Source organism: Triticum aestivum, chromosome 6D, assembly GCF_018294505.1.
Source record: "Triticum aestivum cultivar Chinese Spring chromosome 6D, IWGSC CS RefSeq v2.1, whole genome shotgun sequence".
NCBI classification, from domain to species: domain Eukaryota; kingdom Viridiplantae; phylum Streptophyta; class Magnoliopsida; order Poales; family Poaceae; genus Triticum; species Triticum aestivum.
The window spans coordinates 325,341,111-325,366,362 of NC_057811.1; positions in this window are offsets into that span (position 1 = coordinate 325,341,111).

Sequence of the window (25,252 nt, forward strand, 5' to 3'; positions counted from 1 at the left end):
TGGACCAACGGCATTCCGACAAAACCCCTCCATTGCCACAGCACTCTCCCGGCCACTCCGACCCAAATCCCCAACGGGCTGGTCCTGGGTGGCCCCGTGTCTACCAAAGACACCCCGACCACCGTCGTGGTCAAAACACTCCCACTCAGGGACTCGGTACCATAATCTCATCAACGAGCACACAAGATTATGTGTGCTTACCGGGCCAGGGCAAACACGACATAATCTTCCCTAGATGGAGGCACCGACCAGAGGCCGTGTCAATGGACCGAATCAAGGCCTTCCCACAAGGCAAATGTGGTTGCACTGGAAAGAAACTCGATTCAGCGGCACCATGACCCAGTCAACGGTATATTCAAGTTGAGTTATATTCAGGATTAACTTTAAACTAAAAATGACCGGTGTCATAGCATGCCATGAAATGCAAAACAACACATGCATCACATATTGATAACAATGACCGACGTCATCCATATGCACACCAAGCATAAACGTCAACAACTCATATTACTCTACTTGCTCAAAAATGACTCACAACTTAACCAAAATATTTTGCAACAAGTTTTATTAATTTCCTACGCAAGAAAGTAACTCCGATAAATCTTTCATACGCTTGACCAAAAGATATCATTATCAACAACTCTTAATTTCTTTATCACTAAGTTGGGTTCAAACATTCTGTAAGACAAGTAATATGATTAAACAAGTATTTAACAGAATATTTTCTAACAAATTTTTATCAATTTAAGAATGCAAACACAAAGCTTTAAATAATTACTAACATGCATAACAAAATTATTTCTAACATCACCTCAAATAAATTTTAACTTGCTTTACCCACTTAAACTAGTTTCAACTATTGTGTAAATCAAGCATAACAACTGACCAATACTTAACAGAATACAAATAATTCAATAATTATTTAAATGCATGGGTTAATCATTTCATTTAAGTGAGAAAATCACAAATATTGAAATGGCATCATAAAAATGTTGCTGTGGCTTGCCTTAGTGCAGATGAGGTTCACAAGCCTCCTGGTGATCCTCAAGACAAGCCTCACCTTCTGAAAATAATTTTAAACACAAAAAGAGAATATCAAGAACACTTCTGAAATTCACCAGAAATTCTAAACAGCTCAGAAAAATCTCATCTTTGGTGAGCTGTTAGAAACAATCATCTCATTTGGACTTATGGTTAAAAAGTTAAAATTGTTTGAAGATCTTTGGAATATAAATGAATTTGAATAAAAAGAAACAGCTGGGGGGGGGTGACGTCGAAGGCGTAAAGCCCAGGGGCGCCACCACTCGTACCGCTTCGCGCGTGTACTGAGTGGCTGACTAGCGGCCCCGCTAGTCAGGTGGGGGAAGAGGGAGAGAGAAACAGAGAGGGCCGCGGCTTCGCCGGAGCTCTCGCCGGCGACGAGGGCTCCTTGGCCCAAACGAGAGGGAGGGATTGAGAGAGGGGACGATGGCGCACCTGCCCGTACCCGTAGCGTGGCTAGGGGTGGTCGTACGGCATCGGAAACTAGCTGGCAAGCGGAGGAAGAACATGGAGGTCGCCGGAGTTGAGGAAGACGGCGAGCAGAGGTCACTCCAGAGGCTCCAAGCGGGCGAGATGGCCTCATCGGAGAGAGGCAGAGGCCTTGGAGGGGTCGCCCAGGCCTGGGAGGGGCTGGAGCTACCGCGACGACCAGAGGGGATCGCCGGTGAGCTCGATCTCGGGGACGGCGGCCCGAGGCCTGCCCGGCCGGGCTACGGCTTCCTACTCGATCGTGGGGTGTGTGTGAGTGCTGGATGGTGCTCGAGGAGGCTGGGGGTGGCTCTATTTATAGGCGAGCGGCGAGGGTGCTTCGGGCTCCGCCGGTGGACACCTGTCCACGGCGCCCGGCGACGAGCGGCGTCAGTGAGAGGGGGAGAAGGCGACGGAGATCACGCGGCCACCGTGGGCGAGCGGAGACGAGCACAGGATCAAGGGGATGGCGACGAGCACAGTGCGCTCCGCACTGTTGGGCTGGCCGGACCTTGCCCGTGCTCGCTGCGGCGAGCTCTGGCGTTGGTGAGTGCCAGGGAGGAGTTAAGGACGTCGAGACGATGATGGTGGCGGGGTTTGGCATGGTTGGGCAGGCGGGGGAAGCGAGCACGCTCGAACAGAGCGCTCGGCGTCACCCAGAGCGCGTCGACACGCATGCCTGGCATCGTGGACACGCGTGGTCACCGCGCGAACTCTCTCCTCAGGCCAGCCTTCGTCCAAAAATCATGTCTGGCATGTTGTTCGTGGTAGTTTTGAAGTTTACCACGGTTTGGTTTGGATCCAGGTGCAGTAGAGAAGATTTTTCAAGCCAGGTAAGTTTCTGGTCAGTAACTTTGTGATGTTACTGTGGTCAAATGGCTAGGAGTTTGGGGCTGTGCTTTTGAGGCTAGTTATAAGTTACTAAGGTAAAGATGCACAAGAAAGTTCAGGTCAAATGGAGCAAGTAAAATGGTAGTTGCTGTAGAAACCACCATTTCTGTCCAGAATAGAAAAGATTTTCTGTAGCAAAAATATTCCAAAAAGTGATGAAATATTTTTGCTCAGGGAGGTGCCCTAGGGTCCCTAGAATATTTGTGAATTATCTTACAATTTTCCGAGGCATAAAAATTAGGGTTGCCTTGAAGCAAACAGATCTGGCTTAGGGTTTTTGAGAGAAAATGAATATTTTTCATTTAAGAAAAATATTCCAAAGGCAAATTTGTGGTGGATCAGAAGTGAAGTGATGGTTTGGGAGAGAAGTGAACACTTGGGTGAAAGCCAAGGATGCCCAAGTGTTTAAGTCCAAATGAAAAGATTCAGAAACTCCAAGTTTCAAAAACTTTGGAATGAAATTTCAAGCAAATAAGAAAGGGCAAAAACCAGGCTGTTACATTTTACTAGTCATAGATTCATCAAAATAAGCAAAACACACACAAAAAACAGAATCTGTCAAAAACAGGACAGTCTGTAGTAATTTGTAACTAATGCAAACTTCTGGAACTCCAAAAATTCAGCCAAAATAGGACGACCTAGACAATTTGTTTATTGATCAGCAGCAAATGGAATCAATATTTTATCACCTTCTGGTGATTTTTAACAATTATTTTCGTGAACAAAAAGTTTCTGCAATTTTCAGCAAGATCAAATAACTATCATCCAAGAAGATCCTATAGGTTTAACTTGGCACAAACACTAATTAAAACACAAAAACACATCTAACCAGAGGCTAGAGCAAATATTTATTCCTAAACAGAAGCAAAACGCAAAAAAACTAAAAATAAAATTGGGTTGCCTCCCAACAAGCGCTATCGTTTAACGCCCCTAGCTAGGCATAATAGCAAGGATAGATCTAGGTATTGCCATCTTTGGTTTTAGGGAAGAAAAGAGCAAACTTGTTATCTATGGAATTAATCTTTATATTTTGATAAAGCACGTGGCTATTAATGGTAGAAGAAAGATTAAGCACGTTGCGGAAATTGGCATCTAGGCTAGCTTTTATTTCTTTGATAGATTCATTTTGATAAGAGAGCGAAAGAGATGTGGATTCTACTTTCTCATTAATGGGTGCCCAAATATAGTTTTCATCTTTTCATAGGTATCTATGGGGTCCCCTTCAAGAAAACCCTCTTCAAAAATAGAATCTAAAACTTGTTTGAACGAAGCGGGCAACCCAACATAAAAGCTTTTTAAGTAAACCTCAATTTGCTATTGGGGTACATAGCTAGCCCGGATCCTTAACAGCCTATCCCAAGCATCTTTCAAAGGTTCATCGAGTAAATAACGAAAAATTCCAGAATCATCTTCATCAAAATTATTAAGATTTTCGTTGATAACTCCGGCAGGTTTTTCCATAGTATCTCCATTTATGAGTTTAGATAAAATAACAGGATTGTCTAAAGTGCTAAAACTCCAGGAGAGAAACCCCAACCCTTTTTGATTCTGACATGGCGAAAGGAAGGCGAGCGGAAAAGATAGGGCGAATAAAACGGCAAGGGTGAAGTGGGGGAGAGGAAAACGAGAGGCAGATGGCAAATAATGTAATGCGGGAGATAAGAGTTTGTGATGGGTACTTGGTATGTTGACTTTTGTGTAGACTCCCCGGCAACGGCGCCAGAAATGGCTAGTTGCTAGGAGTCAAATCTTGACTTGACTTGGCGTAAGCCTCCCCGGCAACGGCGCCAGAAATCCTTCTTGCTACCTCTTGAGCACTGCGTTGGTTTTCCCTTGAAGAGGAAAGGGTGATGTAGCAAAGTAGTGTAAGTATTTCCCTTAGCTTTTGAGAACCAAGGTATCAATCCAATAGGAGGCCACGCACAAGTCCCTCGCACCTACACAAACAAATAAATCCTCGCAACAAACGCAATAAAGGGGTTGTCAATCCCTTCGCGGTCACTTACGAGAGTGAGATCTAATAGATATGATAAGATAATATTTTTGGTATTTTTATGATAAAGATGCAAACTAAAATAAAAGCAAAATAAAAGGCAATGGAAATAGCTTGTTGTTGGAAGATTAATATGATGGAAAATAGACCCGGGGGCCATAGGTTTCACTAGTGGCTTCTCTCGAGAGCATAAGTATTACGATGGGTGAACAAATTACTGTTGAGCAATTGACAGAATTGAGCATAGTTATGAGAATATCTAGGTATGATCATGTATATAGGCATCACGTCCAAAACAAGTAGACCGACTCCTGCCTGCATCTACTACTATTACTGTCGTGGAATTGTCACGGCAGATGTCCTCGAGCTAGGACTTAGTCGTGGAGCCATCACCACTAGGAAGCTTGAAGGGGTTAATGCGGGACAAGGAACACGAGGGTTTATACTGGTTCGGCCCCTTACGGTGAAGGTAAAAGCCTACGTCCAGTTTGAGGTGGTATTGATTAGGGTTACGATCACCAGGGAGCTTAAACTGCTATGCCCGGCTCTCGATGAGATCGTTCTTATCCTCAAACCGCGCCCGGGTCGTCCCCTTATATAGGGAGGCTGACGCCCAGCAGCCCTCAGAGTCCCGGCCGGCTCATAAGAGTGTCCGGCTCGGACTCTCAATCATACTTGCCTTGCACTACAAGTTCTACCATAATAACGATTGTAACTACAGGCCTTAAGCCATATCCGGGTCTTAAGCCCATCTCTGGCCCATCGTCTTCAAGCTTGGCTCCGGGCTTCTGGTAATGACCATTAGAGTAACCCGGCCCCTCCTGGCGGGTGACTCTAAGGTCTATATCCTCAACATTTGGCCCCAGATTGATTTGAGCCGGCTCATGTCAATCTTCAACTCTTCCGACAGAAAAAATCTCCGGCTTACCTTTCATGTGAAGGCCATAACCCGGCGTGATGTCATCCTCTGGACTCCGGATAATCCGCCGTGACGTCATCTTCCATTAAGCCCGTTTTTTACTCCACCAGATCCGCAACGGATCTTTGCTTTTACTGTCCTCCCGAAAATCGAGGCGTTGTGGGGGGAGATAACCACGCCACGGTCTCCTTGATTCCCACGCCCGCTTTATGAGCTCGCCTTATAAATAGGCCGGCCCAACGGGCTTCTCTGTCACCCTTCTTCCTCCTCGCGCCACTGCCTCTCTGCCTGAGCTCGCACTCCGCCGCCGTCGTCTCGCCTCTGGTCTTCGTCAACCTTGGCCGCTGCATCACCCTGACTCGGACCAGACAAACGGCGGCGACTCCCGCACCTTTTCAGCTCCGGTAAGTCCTCACTACCCCGTAGAGTAGATCTGCAGTAGGGTTCATCCACGTTCTTCGTGTTCGTCACCATTGCCTGCAAGTTTCGGTAGTTCTCCTAGTTACTGTCCCTCCTTGATCTTAGGCCTGCATAGAACTAGTGCGGTGGCTGTTTTAAGATCCATTTCACACGCAAGTAGCCTTCCTTGTAATGCATAAGAACCTTGTTCGAACCCAAGAACTCCCTCACTTCGGTTTCTAGGTCTAGAAATTTTTCTTTTGCCCGACCATTTTGATCCAAAAAAGCTACTGCAATGTGTGAAACCTGTTTTACCACACTTAGTAAAAATTGCAACCATTGAATCTTGGCGGCTTACAATTCCGGTTTAAAGAAACCACGTGACGTAGAATCCTCCGGCTTAAAGAAAACCATGCTTCGTAGAATCCTCCGGCTTAACTGTGGTAAGGCCGTAGATAATCAACTTATTCTGAATGCCCCTGCGGCTTAAATAACCCACTGCACCTGAGTATATATCATTAGTCCCCTTCATAAGCCGCCACCTTAGTTTCGAACTGTAGATCTCCGACTTATAATTAACCCGGACATTTTTTCCTTTTTGTCATAGACTGCCAACTTTCACCATGCCTCCCAAAGCTCCCATCACTTGCAATTGGATGAGGTCCAATGTGACCAACGAGACCCTAGCTGATTTTGTTAAGTCAGGATATCTGCCCAAGAAAGACATCATGTCCTACCGTGCCTCTGACCCGTCAGAAGAAAGGCCACAGCCAAAGGATGGGGAGGTAGTGATTTTTGCGGATCACATGAGCCGGGGCTTCGCACCGCCCGGCTCAAAGTTTTTTAGGGACGTGCTCAATTTCTTCGACTTGCGGCCCCAAGACATAGGACCCAACTCAGTGTCCAACATCTGCAATTTCCAAGTCTTCTGCGAGGTTTACCTTGGAGAAGAGCCTAGTCTGCTGCTCTTCAGAGAGCTTTTTTACTTAAACCGCCAAAATGAGTGCGCCAATTGGCCAAGTCTGGAGTTAGGTGGTATCTCCATCCAGCGGTGCAGGGACTGCCTTTTCCCTTACGCAAAACCGCCGAGCCACCCAAAGGACTGGAACATGACTTGGTTCTACTGCCAAGATACGTCCCTGGCTGATGAAAGCCCGCTGCTCGGCTTTCGCCCAACACGTCTGGAGCCGACTCACCCACTGTCGGACAAGCTGACTCAAGCGGAGCGCCAGCCTCTGCTCCCCACTATCAACAAGATCAAGGCTCTCCTGGGCAATGGTCTGAACGGAATTGACCTGGTCCGGGTCTGGATCTCATGGCGGGTGATCCCATTGAGCCGCCGCCCCGGCTTAATGTGTGAGTACACAGGACAAAAGGATGATCCTCAGAGACACAGCCGCAATGATCTTCCAGAAGACGTTGCAGAGGAAATGACCAAGGCTCTCTTGAACGAGAGCCTGGCAGACTGTGGAAGGACCGGGTTAGCCCCCTTCTGCAAGACCAACCCAGCCCCAGCGGTAAGCCGCTGACTTAACTCTTTATCTTCTGCATATAACCTTCATCTGAACCGTTTTTAAGAATTCATCATTGTATTTTTCAGGCTGATGATAAGTTCTGGCGGGTCAAATATGACCATGAGGCGGCCAAGAAGGCCAGGAAGGCGAAGAAAGCCGCCAAGAAAGCCGCCCCTCGCAAAAAAGGAAGCATACCTACTGCTTCGGAGCTGATGCAATTAAGCGACAGCTCCGAGTCAGAGGTAACCCCTAAGCCTTTAAGTTTTTGCTGTATTTGTTGTTTGCTACTGTCCGCCTTATCAACACTTGCTCATTGACAGGATGACACCGGCGCCAGTAACCCGGTGGTTGAAGAGGTAATGTCACTTTCCTCCGACTCGGAGCCCTTGCCACAGCTGAAAGTCCGAAGGGTAACCCGGAAAGTAAGCTTTTCACATCCTTTAGCTTATCAAGACCCTCAATTTATTTTGAAGCGACAGGTTCATGAAAGCCGGCGTCACACCCGGACCAACAAGGACACCGACCTCTCCGCCGGGTTACCCGACACAACAAGGAAGCGTCGAACTGAGGTTTTTCCCACTTGTACCCTTTTCATCCGTTGGCGGGTGTTATCCGTCAGCCACTCAATTCTTCTGACTCCAATTATCAGGAGACCTCCCCTTCTTCGGGCGACTCTATGCAGTCGAGTCTTCCGACTTTCAAGACCGCGCCCGGGTAATGACAACCATCTCACATTATATTTGTCTGTACTTACTCTTTGTGTGCTTAACACTTCTGTCCTTTCAGCACCCAGGCAAAACTCACCAAAAGAGCGAAGAAGACCAAATCAGCCGGAGTGCCGGATTTGCCTGAACCGGAGGTGACGGCTCAAGAACCGCCAGCTGCCTCCGCTCCCGAGGCCACCACTCCAATGGACACGGCACCTGAGGCCACTGCCTCAACTACCAAGACCACTACAGAAGCTTCGGTTAACCCGGAGGCCTCCGGCTCAGCTCCACCAGCAGACGACCCGGACGTGGTAATCACCCGGACGGAGTTTGTTGAGCCGGGGAGACCGACCGTGCTGGCCAAGTGCTCCGCTAAGGGGGAGTTGCTACAGCCCCACCGGGCGAATCTGGACCTCTCCAACTACACCAACCTGAGCATTGGAGAGCTCGTCTCTGGCTACATCAGCCAAGTGCACAAGAGCCGGGACGTAGAGGTCGCCATGGTGAACCAGATCCAGCAAAAATCTGAGGTATCATTCTGCTGTCCTCTTACTTACTGCATAGTTACCCTTGCCATGATAGCCCCCAAGTCGACGACTTATGATTGAATATGTTGTAGACTTAGGTTCCGGCTTACTCAATTGAGCCGGCAGTATGTAGAGAGATATGTTCAATATGCATTAGCCCCCAAGTGCCAAGTGTCTTTGCTTGGAAAACGCTTGGGACTTATAGAATGACTTTTAATAACCCGGAAATTTATGCAGGCTGTTGGCAAGAAGCTAGAGGCGGACCTTGCGGATCTCAAGAGCCGGCTGAAGACGCAGGAGATGGAGACCCGGAAGGCAAACGCCAAGTTTGTATCCAGCATCGCCGCTCAAGAGAAGCTGAAGACAGAATTTGATGCTGAGCGGAAAGCCTGGGCCGAGGAGAAGGCCGCACTGGTGACCCGGGCGGAACAGGCGGAAAAGGCTCTCTCTGAGAAGACCGCCGAGCTCTCCGGCCTAAAGCGCCAAGTTTCCCAAATGGTGGCCGCCATCTTCGGTAAGTCGCCTCACCGGCTTTCATCAATGTTAGAATGCGTATATCTCATGATTCATCCTTGTCGCCGACTTACCTGATTCTGTTAAACAGGTCCCAGAAGTGCTAACCTCAACCAGAGCGTGGTCACCAAGCTAAAGGCCGTGTATACCCTGGTGGAGCAGCTCTACACCGGGTCACAGCGTGCCTTAGCTGTGGTGGCCCTATCCAACGAGGTGCCGACTCACCTGGCAGAAGTCCTGCGCCGGATCGCCGTTCTGCCTCAGCGGATCCAAGAGCTGCGACGGGCCTCTGCGAGAGCCGGAGCAATCGCCGCGCTGAGCCGGGCCAAGGCATTCCTGCCGGAGTTAGACCCGGCGGACATCGCCCTTGGCTATCCAAGCCTGAAGGAAGACGGCTCAGCTTTCGATCAGAAGGATTTCGCGGCATGCGTGAAGGTTGTACGCCCGGTGGCCACCCTTATCGGGAACGACACCGATCTGACCAAGTACCAGCCGGGTTATGATACGGAGAATCAGAGGATTCCAACCCCTCGCTATGAAGCCCTCAACTTGATCCCGCCGGCTCGTCAACACACCTTCGCCCCGGAGATTGACCCGGTCGGGTTAATTGACGAGGAAGCCCAATTCGAAGCTCTCAGGGGCATCGACTGGAAGTCATCAACCTTCCAGATCTTGGGATCAGCCGGAGGAGAAGATAGGAATGAGCCGGAGACTTCAACTCAGCAGGCATCATAACTCGGCTGGCGGTTTACCAAACAATGCTCCACCCCTTTAGACTTGATGAATTTTGTAATAGAATAGGCGCAACAGTTTATCTCTGCCGTGCCATCGAGCACGTATTGAATGCTAAAGCTTTTTGAAGTTGTCTCTTCGATGTTTCTCCGGGTCATGATCAATCCTTTGCTTGTCTTAACCTCAAAAGAGGTGCCTTTAATTATCCTGCATAGAGGGGCAAATCACAAGTCTTGAGGCGGCTTACCGTCCTGAGAATCATAAATTTTAGATAACCCGGAATATGAATCAAAAAGGACTTGTCTTTAATAGCATCCTGAATACAGCCGTAATAACACACTTAGCAGCCTGTAAGCATACTTCCGGTTTAGATAACCCGGGTAACGGGGTTGGTACCTTAACTCCGATTTACTTGCCTTAATGACACCCATGGTGTTCAACTAACACTGTAAACCAAAGTTAAGCCGGCAAAGTGAGACCCGGCCGTGCACACCTTGACACAATCAGAGTAAACTTGTAATAAAGCAGAAAAACTTAGGGGCTTCCGGTTCGAATACGACCAGAGACCCGGCCCAAAGAGGTTAAGCTAAGATTCGGATATGATCATATAGCCCCCAGTGGGTGTGGCGATGCCAATCAAGAGGGTACCGAAAGCTATGTTCTCTTTGGTTCGAATACGACCCATGTTTGAACAAGAAGCCCCCAAGTGACTTTAAGAATTGTTTAACGACGCTGATTCGAATACGATCCACGTCGGTTCTCAGAGGGGTTAAACTATGATTCAAATTTGACCAAAGGTAACCTCCCAATGAGCTCGGCACTTTGCCAATCAAATGGGTATCGACAACTATGTTCTCTTTGGTTCGAATACGACCCATGTTTGAACAGGAAGCCCCCAAGTGACTTTACTGCTTACGGCTAGATTCGAATACGATCATAAACCGGATCCTCCTTTAAGTCATCATGTAATCTTGCAATAAGAACAACACATGCTTATTTGGAGGAGAAAAAAGGACAGAGGTCCTGCTTTATTGCTTATCATAATATACACATGGCTGAGAGAAATATGTACACCACGAGAGCCGGTGGCTCAAGTGTAGTAAGGCCGAAGCTGAGCTATGTTCCACGGCCGACGGGTTTCTTCCTCCGACTTACGTGAATCTTTGTGCTCCCGAATGTCAATGAGGTAATATGACCCGTTGTGCAAGTTCTTGCTGACCACAAAGGGCCCTTCCCAAGGTGGGGATAACTTGTGTGCATCTGTTTGATCCTGGATGAGCCGGAGCACAAGGTCGCCTTCCTGGAAGACCCGGGATTTGACCCGGCGGCTATGATAACGGCGCAGGTCTTGTTGGTAAATCGCTGAACGGGCTGCTGCCACATCACGCTGTTCGTCCAACAAGTCAAGAGCATCTTGACGCGCCTGTTCATTATCTGTCTCAACATAAGCCGCCACGCGAGGTGAGTCGTGACGGATGTCACTGGGGAGGACTGCTTCTGCTCCATAAACCATGAAGAAAGGCGTGAAGCCTGTAGACCTGTTAGGAGTAGTGTTGATGCTCCATAAGACGGAGGGCAACTCCTCCACCCAACAACCCGGCGTCCGTTGCAGAGGGACCAAAAGCCGGGGCTTGATGCCCTTCAGAATCTCCTGATTAGCCCTCTCAGCTTGACCATTGGATTGAGGATGAGCTACTGAGGAAACATCAAGTCGGATATGCTCTCGTTGACAAAACTCTTCCATGGCGCCTTTGGAGAGATTGGTGCCATTGTCAGTTATAATGCTGTGCGGGAAGCCAAAGCGGAAAATCACCTTTTTCATAAAATTGAACCGCCGTGGCTGCATCGCACTTGCTAACTGGCTCAGCTTCCACCCACTTTGTGAACTTATCAACTGCCACCAAGAGGTGGGTCTTCTTAACCTTGGACCTTTTAAAAGGTCCAACCATATCAAGCCCCCAAACCGCAAAGGGCCAAGTGATTGGGATCATCCTCAGCTCCTGAGCCGGCACGTGAGCCCGTCGTGAGAACCTCTGGCAACCATCACATTTACTGACCAAGTCCTCTGCATCAGCATGAGCCGTCAACCAATAAAAACCATGACGGAAAGCCTTGGCCACAAGGGACTTTGAGCCGGCATGATGGCCACAATCACCCTCATGGATCTCACGCAAGATCTCTTGACCTTCCTCAGGGGAGACACAACGCTGAAATGCTCCTGTAACACTGCGATGATGCAACTCACCATCGATAACAATCATTGACTTAGACCGCCGGGTTATTTGCCTGGCCAAAGTTTCATCCTCAGGCAACTCGCCCCGGGTCATGTAAGCCAGATATGGCATTGTCCAGTCTGGTATGATATGGAGAGCCGCCACCAGTCGCGCCTCCGGGTCGGGGACAGCCAAGTCTTCCTCCGTAGGCAATTTAACCGAAGGGCTATACAGGACGTCCAGGAAAGTGTTAGGCGGCACCGGCTTTCGCTGAGAGCCTAGCCGGCTTAGAGCATCAGCCGCCTCGTTCTTCCTGCGATCAATGTGCTCTACTTGGTAGCCCTGAAAGTGCCCAGCAATGGCATCAACTTCGCGGCGATAAGCCGCCATTAGAGGGTCCTTAGAGTCCCACTTGCCTGATACTTGTTGAGCCACCAAGTCTGAGTCACCGAAGCACCTTACCCGGCTCAAGCTCATCTCCTTAGCCATCCGAAGACCGTGGAGCAAGGCCTCGTACTCAGCCGCATTGTTAGTGCAAGGAAACATCCATTGTAGCATATAATGGAACTTGTCACCTTTAGGGGAAGCCAATACAACGCCAGCCCCCGAGCCCTCCAACTGCCTGGACCCATCGAAGTGAATAGTCCAATACGTGTTATCCGGCTTTTGCTCGGGCACTTGCGACTCTGTCCAATCATTGATGAAATCCACCAGGGCCTGAGATTTAACAGCAGTGCGTGGCACATATTTGAGACCATGAGGTCCAAGTTCTATAGCCCACTTAGCAATTCTCCCTGTGGCCTCTCTGTTTTGAATGATATCACCAAGGGGGGCATAACTGACCACAGTGATGCGATGACCCTGAAAATAATGCTTAAGTTTCCGGCTCGCCATGAACACACCATACACAAGCTTCTGCCAATGCGGGTACCGCTGCTTGGACTCAATGAGCACTTCGCTGACATAATAGACCGGCCGCTGAACCGGATGCTCCTTACCCTCCTCCTTGCGCTCCACCACAATAGCCACACTGACGGCTCGTGTGTTTGCCGCCACATACAGTAGTAAGGGCTCCTTATCAACCGGAGCCGCAAGGACTGGGGGCTCTGCCAGTTGCTTCTTCAAATCCTCAAAGGCGGTATTAGCTGCATCATTCCAGACAAAGTTATCAGTTTTCTTCATCAACTGATATAAGGGCATGGCCTTCTCACCCAAACGGCTTATAAACCGGCTTAAAGCAGCGATGCGACCCGCCAAGCGCTGAACATCATTTATACACGCCGGCTTAGCCAGGGAGGTGATGGCCTTGATCTTCTCCGGGTTAGCCTCAATACCTCTGTCAGAAACCAAGAAGCCCAAGAGTTTGCCTGCAGGAACACCAAAGACACACTTGGCCGGGTTAAGCATCATCTAATAGACCCAGAGATTATCAAAGATTTCCCTTAAATCATCTATCAGGGTTTCCTCTTTTATGGACTTAACCACAATATCGTCCACGTAAGCGTGAACATTGCGCCCAATCTGTTTATGAAGACAGTTCTGTACACAACGCTGGTAAGTCGCCTGTGCACACTTGAGTCCAAAGGGCATAGACACATAGCAGAAGGCTCCAAAGGGAGTGATGAACGCCATCTTCTCCTGGTCCTTAACTGCCATCTTAATCTGATGATATCCGGAATAAGCATCCAAGAAACTTAAGCGTACACAACCTGCCGTAGCATCAATGATTTGATCAATACGGGGGAGGGCAAAAGGATCAGCCGGACACGCCTTGTTCAAGTCCGTGTAGTCCACACACATCCGCCAGGTGCCATTCTTCTTGAGTACGAGCACCGGGTTAGCTAACCACTCTGGGTGAAAGACTTGAACGATAAACCCGGCCGCCAAGAGCCAGGCCACTTCTTCACCAATAGCTTTCCGCCTCTCTTCATTAAACCGCCGAAGGAACTGCCTGACCGGCTTAAATTTTGGATCAACATTGAGAGTATGCTCAGCGAGTTCTCTAGGTACACCTGGCATGTCAGAAGGTTTCCATGCGAAGATGTCCCTATTCTCACGGATGAACTCGATGAGCGCGCTTTCCTATTTTGGATCCAGATTGGCACTGATGCTAAACTGCTGAGATGAATCTCCCGGAACAAAATCAACAAGCTTAGTTTCATCAGCCGACTTAAATTTCATCGCCGGCTCACTCTCCGTAGTCGGCTTTTTCAGAGATGTCATATCTGTTGGGTCAACATTGTCCTTGTAAAACTTCAACTCCTCTGTAGCACAAACAGACTCTGCATAAGCCGCATCGCCTTCCTCACACTCCAGAGCCACTTTCCGGCTGCCGTGAACCGTAATGGTCCCATTGTGACCCGGCATCTTGAGCTGTAAGTACACATAACACGGCCGTGCCATAAATTTGGCGTAAGCCGGCCGTCCAAATATAGCATGGTACGGACTTCTTATCTTGACCACCTCAAAGGTCAATTTCTCCACCCTGTAGTTGTTCTCATCACCAAAGGCCACTTCCAATTCGATCTTGCCGACTGGATAAGCCGACTTACCAGGTACTACACCATGGAAGATAGTGTTTGATTGGCTGAGGTTCTTATCAACCAACCCCATACGGCGAAAGGTCTCATAATAGAGGATGTTGATGCTGCTGCCTCCATCCATGAGCACCTTTGTGAACTTATATCCTCCCACTTGAGGAGCCACCACTAAGGACAAGTGGCCCGGGTTATCCACCCGGGGGGGTGATCCTCCCTACTCCACACTATAGGCTGCTCAGACCACCGCAAGTAGCGTGGAACCGCCGGCTCCACAGCATTCACAGCCCTCTTGTGAAGCTTCTGATCTCGTTTGCACAGACTAGTGGTAAACACATGATACTGTCCACCACTAAGCTGCTTTGGATTGGTCTGGTAACCCCCCTGCTGCTGTTGATGACCCTGGACAGACTGCTGATTAAAGCCCCCTTGACCGTTCTAAGGACCAGAATTTGAGCCGCCGCCCGGGCCATGAAAGCCGCCGCCGCCTGAGCCGCCGCCCGGGCCATTGTAATTCTTAAAAGCCTTCATGATTGCACAATCCTTCCACAGATGAGTCGCTGGCTTCTCTCTAGAGCCATGCCTTGGACAAGGTTCATTCAACAGCTGCTCCAGCGTCGGACCTGACCCGCCGCCTCAGGGAGGGGGCCTCCCCTTGCGTTGCTGGTTATTGCCTTGTGAACTGGCATTGGCTACAAACTCTAGGCTGCCATCAGGCTTGCGCTTGCCTCCTCCTTGGTTCCCCGGGTTAAACTGAGGACCCTTGCCATTGCCGTTCTTCTTTCCCTTCCCTGTCATTTCATCATCTGAAGGGGGATCCTTGGTACCATCAGAATCGGCATACTTGACAAGAGCCGCCATTAGTGTACCCATATCACTGCAGTCGCGCTTAAGCCGCCCGAGTTTCATTTTCAGGGGCACAAAACGACAATTCTGCTCTAGCATTAAAACCGCTGAGCCGGCATCCATCTTATCTGACGAGTGTATGATCTCCTTAACCCGGCGAACCCAATGTGTCGTAGACTCACCCTCCTGCTGCTTACAGTTAGTCAAATCCACAATTGACATAGACTGCCTACAGGTATCTTTGAAGTTTTGGATGAACCGGGCTTTCAGCTCAGCCCAAGACCCAATGGAATTCGGTGGTAGCCCTTTCAACCAAGTGCGGGCAGTCCCATCTAACATCATGGTGAAATACTTCGCCATGGCCGCCTCACTGACCTCCAGCAGCTCCATAGCCATCTCATAACTCTCGATCCAGGCTGCGGGTTGTAAGTCAGCTGTGTAATTAGGCACCTTCCTAGGGCCCTTGAAGTCCTTAGGTAGACGTTCATTACGGATAGCTGGCACTAAACAAGGGACACCCCCGGTCCTGGTAGGGATACCCACGTCGACGGAAGTCGTCGGATAAGCCGGGGGGGGGGTCTGGTAAGCCGTCAATTGAGGCACTTGCTCCGCCTCGTGCCGCGCTTTGTCCAGGTCTGCTGCGTAAAAGGCTCCATTATGAGCCGGGCCATGGCCAGGGGGCGGGTCATGGCGTCGGACGTTACTTGAGCCGGTTGCTGAGACTATGTGCCGGCTGTAACTCGGGCTCTGGCCTGGACGAGGGGTCGAGTGGATCCTTTCCCGGCTGTAGGAGTACGCCTCTTGCTGCGCTAGTGCTGTCTGAAGGAGTTCCCTGACCCGGCGGGTTTCAATAGCCGTCGGAGAGTCGCCGTCAACTGGGAGAGCCGCCAGCCGTGCTGCCGCAGCGACCATGTTCTCCAGTGGGTTATTATAATGACCCGGGGGTATTGGCACGTACTGAGGCGGGGCAGGGGGCACCTGGGGAGGCCCCATCACTCGTGGCTGAATAAGGGGTCCAGACCCGGGTGCTATGACCCCTGGCGGGTTACTAGACCCTGCACCTGGCGTATTGAAGAGGTTGCGCGGATCGTAAACCGGAGGGAGTCGAGATTGGGTCTTTTGATACCTCCTTCTCATGACCTCATTGGCCGCGTTCTGATCCATCGTGAGTTGGAAGGATTGCGCCTGGATCAGCTGAGTTTGGGCATCGAGAGCCGCCCTCTCCGCAGGCATCCTGATCCCTTCCGCTGCAAGATCCTCTTTAGCCTTCACTAGATCCAATTTTAACTGTGCCACCTCCGTGTCATGCCGAGCTTGATCCGCCGGGTCAACCGTGGTGGTTAACAGGGCTGTCATCTTGTCCGTAAAATCCATTAGCACCTGAGCCGGAGAAGGTACCGGGTTTCCCGCTCCAGCAGCGGGGTTCTGAACAGGCTGCGCACCAGCCATAAAAATTCCAACCTGACTTGGCGGCTCAAATAGGTCCGGAATACTGTCACCATCGGAACAACCCATGAGCCTGCCATCCTGAAGTTGGTACAACGAGTTTGACTCATCGATGGCCGACTTGCCGTCAGAGCCGGCGGCCGTCTCATCACCAGATCCAGATCGATCAGAGAGTCCTCCATGGATACACCCCACAAAAGCATGCCTTAAGGCAGGCCGGGCCCGGGCGGGTCACGCAAGCTGAGCCGTCTCGATGAGGTCGGCGCAGAGACCCGGCTCAGGGCCCGGTTCACCAATCTTGCCAATGAAAACATGAATTCCGCCGAAGGGGACCCGGTACCCGTACTCAATTGAGCCGGCGTCGGGGCCCCAGTTTGCATCGTCGATGTAGAGCTTGCCGCGACGACTCTTGGTCATCCGGCCCACAGCGTATCCCTTGAGCCCTTCGAAGCTGCCCTTCAAGAACTCAAATCCACCGTGCGCTGGCCCCACGGTGGGCGCCAACTGTCGTGGAATTGTCACGGCAGATGTCCTCGAGCTAGGACTTAGTCGTGGAGCCATCGCCACTAGGAATCTTGAAGGGGTTAATGCGGGACAAGGAACACGAGGGTTTATACTGGTTCGGCCCCTTACGGTGAAGGTAAAAGCCTACGTCCAGTTTGAGGTGGTATTGATTAGGGTTACGATCACCAGGGAGCTTAAACTGCTATGCCCGGCTCTCGATGAGATCGTTCTTATCCTCAAACCGCGCCCGGGTCGTCCCCTTATATAGGGAGGCTGACGCCCAGCAGCCCTTAGAGTCCCGGCCGGCTCATAAGAGTGTCCGGCTCGGACTCTCAATCATACTTGCCTTGCACTACAAGTTCTACCATAATAACGATTGTAACTACGGGCCTTAAGCCATATCCGGGTCTTAAGCCCATCTCCGGCCCATCGTCTTCAAGCTTGGCTCCGGGCTTCTGGTAATGACCATTAGAGTAACCCGGCCCCTCCTGGCGGGTGACTCTAAGGTCTATATCCTCAACAATTACTCCACACATCGACCGCTATCCAGCATGCATCTAGAGTATTAAGTTCATAAGAACAGAGTAACGCTTTAAGCAAGATGACATGATGTAGAGGGATAAACTCATGCAATATGATATAAACCCCATCTTGTTATCCTCGATGGCAACAATACAATATGTGCCTTGTTGCCCCTACTGTCACTGGGAAAGGACACCGCAAGATTGACCCCAAAGCTAAGCACTTCTCCCATTGCAAGAAAGATCAATCTAGTAGGCCAAACCAAACTGATAATTCGAAGAGACTTGCAAAGATAACCAATCATACATAAAAGAATTCAGAGAAGATTCAAATATTGTTCATAGATAATCTTGATCATAAACCCACAATTCATCGGTCTCAACAAACAAACCGCAAAAGAAGATTACATCGAATATATCTCCACAAGAGAGGGGGAGAACATTGTATTGAGATCCAAAAAGAGAGAAGAAGCCATCTAGCTAATAACTATGGACCCGAAGGTCTGAGGTAAACTGCTCACACATCATCGGAGAGGCTATGGTGTTGATGTAGAAGCCCTCCGTGATCGATGCCCCCTCCGGCGGAGCTCTGGAAAAGGCCCCAAGATGGGATCTCACGGGTACAGAAGGTTGCGGCGGTGGAATTAGGTTTTGGCTCCGTATCTGGTAGTTTGGGGGTACGTAGGTATATATAGGAGGAAGAAGTACGTCAGTGGAGCAACGTGGGGCCCACGAGGGTGGAGGGCGTGCCCCCCTACCTCGTGCCTTCCTGGTTTATGTCTTGACGTAGGGTCCAAGTCCTCTGGATCACGTTTGTTCCGAAAATCACGTTCCCGAAGGTTTCATTCCGTTTGGACTCCGTTTGATATTCTTTTCCTGCGAAACTCTAAAATAGGCAACAAACATCAATTCTGGGCTGGGCCTCCGGTTAATAGGTTAGTCCCAAAAATAATATAAAAGTGTATAATAAAGCCATTAATCTCCAAAACAGAATATAATATAGCATGGAACAAATAAAAAATTATAGATACGTTGGAGACGTATCAGGGGTCTTTAGAATATGTCTGTTTGTAGCTCTTCATTCGGGTTGCAGTTCTTCCACTCGAGTCAGTCAGACCGTGTCGAGTGGGTACTTGATCCAGTGGGGACACGCTGAGTGCACCCACTATGTGTAGTCCCCGAGACCACTGTCGACTGTGGGCAGTCGACGGGGGTATGAGAACAAGGATTTTTTTAATTATTTTTGGGCAGGGCAGGCCGTACCAAGTGGGGTATCGATCCAGTGGGGGCACGCTGAGTGCACCCACCGGGTGCAGTCCCCGAGACCGGCGTCGAATGTTTGATTCGGTGGTGGTCTTAGAACTCTTTTGATAACAGCAACCTGAATTTGCTCTTCTTCACTCGGAAGTAAAGGGTTTTTCCTGTCAACTGAGTTGCCTTTTTGTTGACCGCAGAAGTCTTATGAACTTGGGACTCAATACGCTGCTTTGGAGAAGGAGAAGATCCAACCCCAACTTGATTTGGAGCATGCCAAGAAGAATCTGAAGAATGCTCAGGATGAAGTGAAAGACCATGGGAGGCAATGTCTTTCTGACTTATGTTTTGCCGTTCCTTCTTTTTCATCCTTTGAACTGAGTGATTCCACTCGAACAGATGTGCGTAGTGAAAACCGTCAACTCCAAGCACGAATAAAGAATGTTATTTCTTTAGACACCGTGAAGCAGGCGTTGGAGAGGAAGGACACTAAGCTTGTGGGGGCGCAGAAGGTGGCGCGTGAGAAGACTGAAGCAGCTGAGAGGAAGCTAGCTTCAGTCGGCAAACTTGAAGAGGAAAATGCCAACCTGAAGACAGCTTTTGACGGAGTGAAGAAAGAGGTTGCACAGCCGCGGGAGGAGAAGGTTGCTCTGGCTGACAAGGTCGACCAGCTTACTCGGAAGAGGGACGAGCTACAGGCTTACTTGGGAGGACTTGACAAGAAGATGTACATCATGCTAGAAGGTATCTTTTCTTCATCCGAGTGAATCTAAAGACCTTTTATATAATTTCGTTGTCGACTCATTTTTCTCCCTCGTGCAAAGTTCTATCAGGATTTTGAGCAAGAGACCAAGCGGATTGAACCAGGCTTGGACCCCACAAAGTTGCTCGTCAAAGATGAAGCCGCGATGAATGTAATGCGACTTGAAGCTCGTCTTGACAGCGTCTTGGGGTACATTGCTCGACTGAAGGTTGCGCTGACAAAGATAGACCAAGAGTTGTGGCTGGAGGATAGACTTCAGAATGACCTCGAGTCGCTGATGTCTCGGCTCAATGAAATTCCTAGTCGAGTGTAGGCGTGGAAGAAATCAGCTGCTCACTGCAGAGCTGACGTAGCTCCTTCACTCGTCAGAGTCCATTGCAAGGATGCCAAGGAAGAAAAACTGAAGGCCCTCCAAGTGGCGAACACGAAGAAGCTCTAGTTACAATCCTTCATGGAGACCTTCATTGAAGCAGCCACTCGCATAGCTGATGGTATTGACTTGGAAACCTTTGTCGAGCCAGTGAGTCCTCCTCCCGCCGAGTGAAGAAAAAACTTTAATGATTCGAACTTATTAGCCTCGGAATGCCGAGTGATCGTGTAACCATTAAACTTTTTCGGGCCTGGCGCCCGAGTACTTTTGCTTGCGATTCTGAAACTTGACGGATTTATCCGAGCATCGCTTTTCTCGCTTTCAGAATGTTTGGTGTGACCAGATTCTTTGACTTAGGCGAAACTAATTCGTCGCTAAGCCTTCGAGTGGTTTTTTAACTTAGGCGAAAATGGGTTCGCGGCTAAGCCCTGATGTCTACTACACAACCTTCTTCTTGTAGACGTTGTTGGGCCTCCAAGTGCAGAGGTTTGTAGGACAGTAGCAAATTTCCCTCAAGTGGATGACCTAAGGTTTATCAATCCGTGGGAGGCGTAGGATGAAGATGGTCTCTCTCAAACAACCCTGCAACCAAATAACAAAGAGTCTCTTGTGTCCCCAACAGACCCAATACAATGGTAAATTGTATAGGTGCACTAGTTCGGCGAAGAGATAGTGATACAAGTGCAATATGGATGGTAGATATAGGTTTTTGTAATCTGAAAATATAAAAACAGCAAGGTAACAAGTGGTAAAAGTGAGCGTAAATGGTATTGCAATGCTAGGAAAAAAGGCCTAGGGTTTATACTTTCACTAGTGCAAGTTCTCTCAACAATAATAACATAATTGGATCATATAACTATCCCTCAACATGCAACAAAGAGTCATTCCAAAGTCACTAATAGCGGAGAACAAACGAAGAGATTATTGTAGGGTATGAAACCACCTCAAAGTTATTCTTTCGGATCGATCGATTCAAGAGTTCGTACTAGAATAACACCTTAAGATACAAATCAACCAAAACCCTAATGTCACCTAGATACTCCAATTTCACCTCAAGTATTCGTGGGTATGATTATACGATATGCATCACACAATCTCAGATTCATCTATTCAACCAACACAAAGTACTTCGAAGAGTGCCCCAAAGTTTCTACCGGAGAGTCAAGACGAAAACGTGTGCCAACCCCTATGCATAAGTTCACGAGGTCACGAAACTCGCAAGTTGATCACCAAAACATACATCAAGTAGATCATGTGAATATCCCATTATCACCACAGACAAGCACATGCAAGACATACATCAAGTGTTCTCAAATCCTTAAAGACTCAATCCGATAAGATAACTTCAAAGGGAAAACTCAATCCATTACAAGAGAGTAGAGGGGGAGAAACATCATAAGATCCAACTATAATAGCAAAGGTCGCGATACATCAAGATCGTGCCGAATCAAGAACACGAGAGAGAGAGAGATCAAACACATAGCTACTGGTACATACCCTCAGCCCTGAGGGTGAACTACTCCCTCCTCGTCATGGAGAGAGCCAGGATGATGAAGATGGCCACCGAAGAGGGATTCCCCCCTCCGGTAGGGTGCCGGAACGGGTCTAGATTAGTTTTTCGTGGCTCTGGAGGTTTGCGGTGGCGGAACGCCCCATCTAGGTTATTTTCTGGAGGTTTCTGTATATATAAGAGGTTTTGGCGTCGAGAACAAGTCAGGGGGGTCTCCGGGCTGTCCAAGAGGTAGGGAGGCGCACCCCCACCCTCATGGGCAGCCTAGGACTCTTCTGGCCCAACTCTTTTACTCCATGGCCTTCTTCTGGTCCAAAAATAAGCTCCGTCAAGTTTCAGGTCAATTGGACTCCGTTTGGTTTTCTTTTCGGCGATACCCAAAAACAAGGAAAAAATAGAAACTTACACTAGGCTCTAGGTTAATAGGTTAGTCCCAAAAATCATATAAAATAGCATATAAATGCATATAAAACATCCTAGATGGATAATATAATAGCATGGAACAATCAAAAATTATAGATACGTTGGAGACGTATCAGCATCCCCAAGCTTAATTCCTGCTCGTCCTCGAGTAGGTAAATGATAAAAACAGAATTTTTGATGTGGAATGCTACCTAACATATTTATCAATGTAATCTTATTTGTTGTGGCAAGAATATTCAGATCCATAAGATTCAAAACAAAAGTTTAATATTGACATGAAAACAATAATACTTCAAGCATACTAACAAAGTAATCATGTCTTCTCAAAATAACATGGCCAAAGCAAGCTATCCCTACAAAATCATATAGTCTCGCTATGCTCTATCTTCATCACACAAAATATTTAAATCATGCACAACCCCAATGACAATCCAAGCAATTGTTTCATACTTTTGATGTTCCCAAACTTTTTCAATCTTCACGCAATACATGAGCGTGAGCCATGGACATAGCACTATAGGTGGAATAGAATGGTGGTTGTGGAGAAGACAAAAAGGAGAAGATAGTCTCACATCAACTAGGCGTATCAATGGGCTATGGAGATGCCCATTAATAGATATCAATGTGAGTGAGTAGGGATTGCCATGCAACGGATGCACTAGAGCTATAAGTGTATGAAAGCTCAACAAAAGAAACTAAGTGGGTGTGCATCCAACTCGCTTGCTCACAAAGACCTAGGGCATTTTTTAGGAAGCCCATCATTGGAATATACAAGCCAAGTTCTATAATGAAAGATTCCCACTAGTATATGAAAGTGTCAACATAGGAGACTCTCTATCATGAAGATCATGGTGCTACTTTGAAGCACAAGTGTGGTAAAAGGATAGTAGCATTGCCCCTTCTCTCTTTTTCTCTCATTTTTTGTTTTTTCTTCTTTTTTTGGGCCTTCTCTTTTTTTATGGCCTCTTTTTTTCCTTTTTTTATTTTTCATCCGGAGTCTCATCCCGACTTGTCGGGGAATCATAGTCTCCATCATCCTTTCCTCACCGGGACAATGCTCTAATAATGATGATCATCACACTTTTATTTACTTACAACTCATGAATTACAACTCGATACTTAGAACAAGATATGACTCTATATGAATGCCTCTGGCGGTGTACCGAGATATGCAATGAATCAAGAGTGACATGTATGAAAGAATTATGAAGGTGGATTTGCCACAAATACAATGTCAACTACATGATCATGCAAAGCAATATGAAAATGATGGAGCGTGTCATAATAAACGGAACGGTGGAAAGTTGCATGGCAATATATCTCGGAATGGCTATGGAAATGCCATAATAGGTAGGTATGGTGGCTGTTTTGAGGAAGGTAAATGGTGGGTTTATGGTACCGGCGAAAGTTGCGCGATACTAGAGAGGCTAGCAATGGTGGAAGGGTGAGAGTGCGTATAATCCATGGACTCAACATTAGTCATAAAGAACTCACATACTTATTGCAAAAATCTATTAGTTATCAAAACGAAGTACTACGCGCATGCTCCTAGGGGGATAGATTGGTAGGAAAAGACCATCGCTCGTCCCCGACCGCCACTCATAAGGAAGACAATCAAAAAATAAATCATGCTCCGACTTCATCACATAACGGTTCACCATACGTGCATGCTACGGGAATCACAAACTTTAACACAAGTATCTCTCAAATTCACAACTACTCAGCTAGCATGACTCTAATATCATCATCTTCATATCTCAAAACAATTGTCAAGTATCAAACTTCTCATAGTATTCAATGCACTTATATGAAAGTTTTTATTATATCCCTCTTGGATGCCTTTCATATTAGCACTAAATTCATAACCAAAGAAAATTACCATGCTGTTTAAGACTCTCAAAATAATATAAGTGAAGCATGAGAGTTCATCTATTTCTTCAAAATAAAACCACCGCCGTGCTCTAAAAAGATATAAGTGAAGCACTAGAGCAAACGACAAACTACTCCGAAAGATATAAGTGAAGATCAATGATTAGCCAAATAATTATGCAACTATGTGAAGACTCTCTAACATTTAAGAATTTCAGATCTTGGTATTTTATTCAAACAGCAAGGAAAACAAAAGAAAATAAAATGACGCTCCAAGCAAAACACATATCATGTGGTGAATAAAAATATAGCCTCAAGTAAAGTTACCGATAGACGAAGACGAAAGAGGGGATGCCTTCCGGGGCATCCCCAAGCTTAGGATTTTGGTTGTCCTTGCATTTTACCTTAGGGTGCCTTGGGCATCCCCAAGCTTAGGCTCTTGTCACTCCTTATTCCATAGTCCATCGAATCTTTACCCAAATCTTGAAAACTTCACAACACAAAACTTAACAGAAAACTCGTAAGCTCCGTTAGTATAAGAAAATAAATCACCACTTAGGTACTGTTGTCAACTCATTCTAAATTCATATTGGTGTAATATCTTGTAACATCCCAAATTTTCAATTTGGTATGTTATACATAGATCATCATTGCATATCATATTTTATTGCATTTTGGCAAATCCTCGATAAATCCTAAGCAACTCAAGGACCCTCGGAGAGAGTTGGGGATTTTCATAAATTTTCATATTTGATTTTCATCAAATAATAAAACGAGGATTTTGGTTTTAATTATTTTCTCTCCGGAAAATATTTCAGTAAACAAAATAAATGAGAGGAGAAAATATGACTTCTCCAAAACGATTGAAATACTGGAGGAAAAATGTTAAAATCATCTATTGGATTTTATTCGGATTTTATTTGCCATTTTTATTGCATTAAAAATATTGCATGTTTTCAAAATATTTATTTTGTGTTAAAAAAATGTTCACCCTATTCTAGATTTTCTAACTAGACGGGGAAAATTTATTTTATATTTTTTAGACTTTTATTTATTTGTCTACGAATTTTTCCGCGGAACGTTTAAAAAAAAACTGCGTGCCGCCCGACCGGGCCGAGGCCCAGCCGAGCGCCGGCCCATTCCGCCCCGTCGTCCTCTCCGCGTACGGGACGCCGTCGCCGCCGTGTCCGGCTTGGACATGGGAGCACCCCGCCGGAGCTTGCCCCCTCCTCCAAGCCGAGCGCCCCCCCTTCATATACCCCCGCACCCCCCTCTTCTCTCACCTCGCCCGC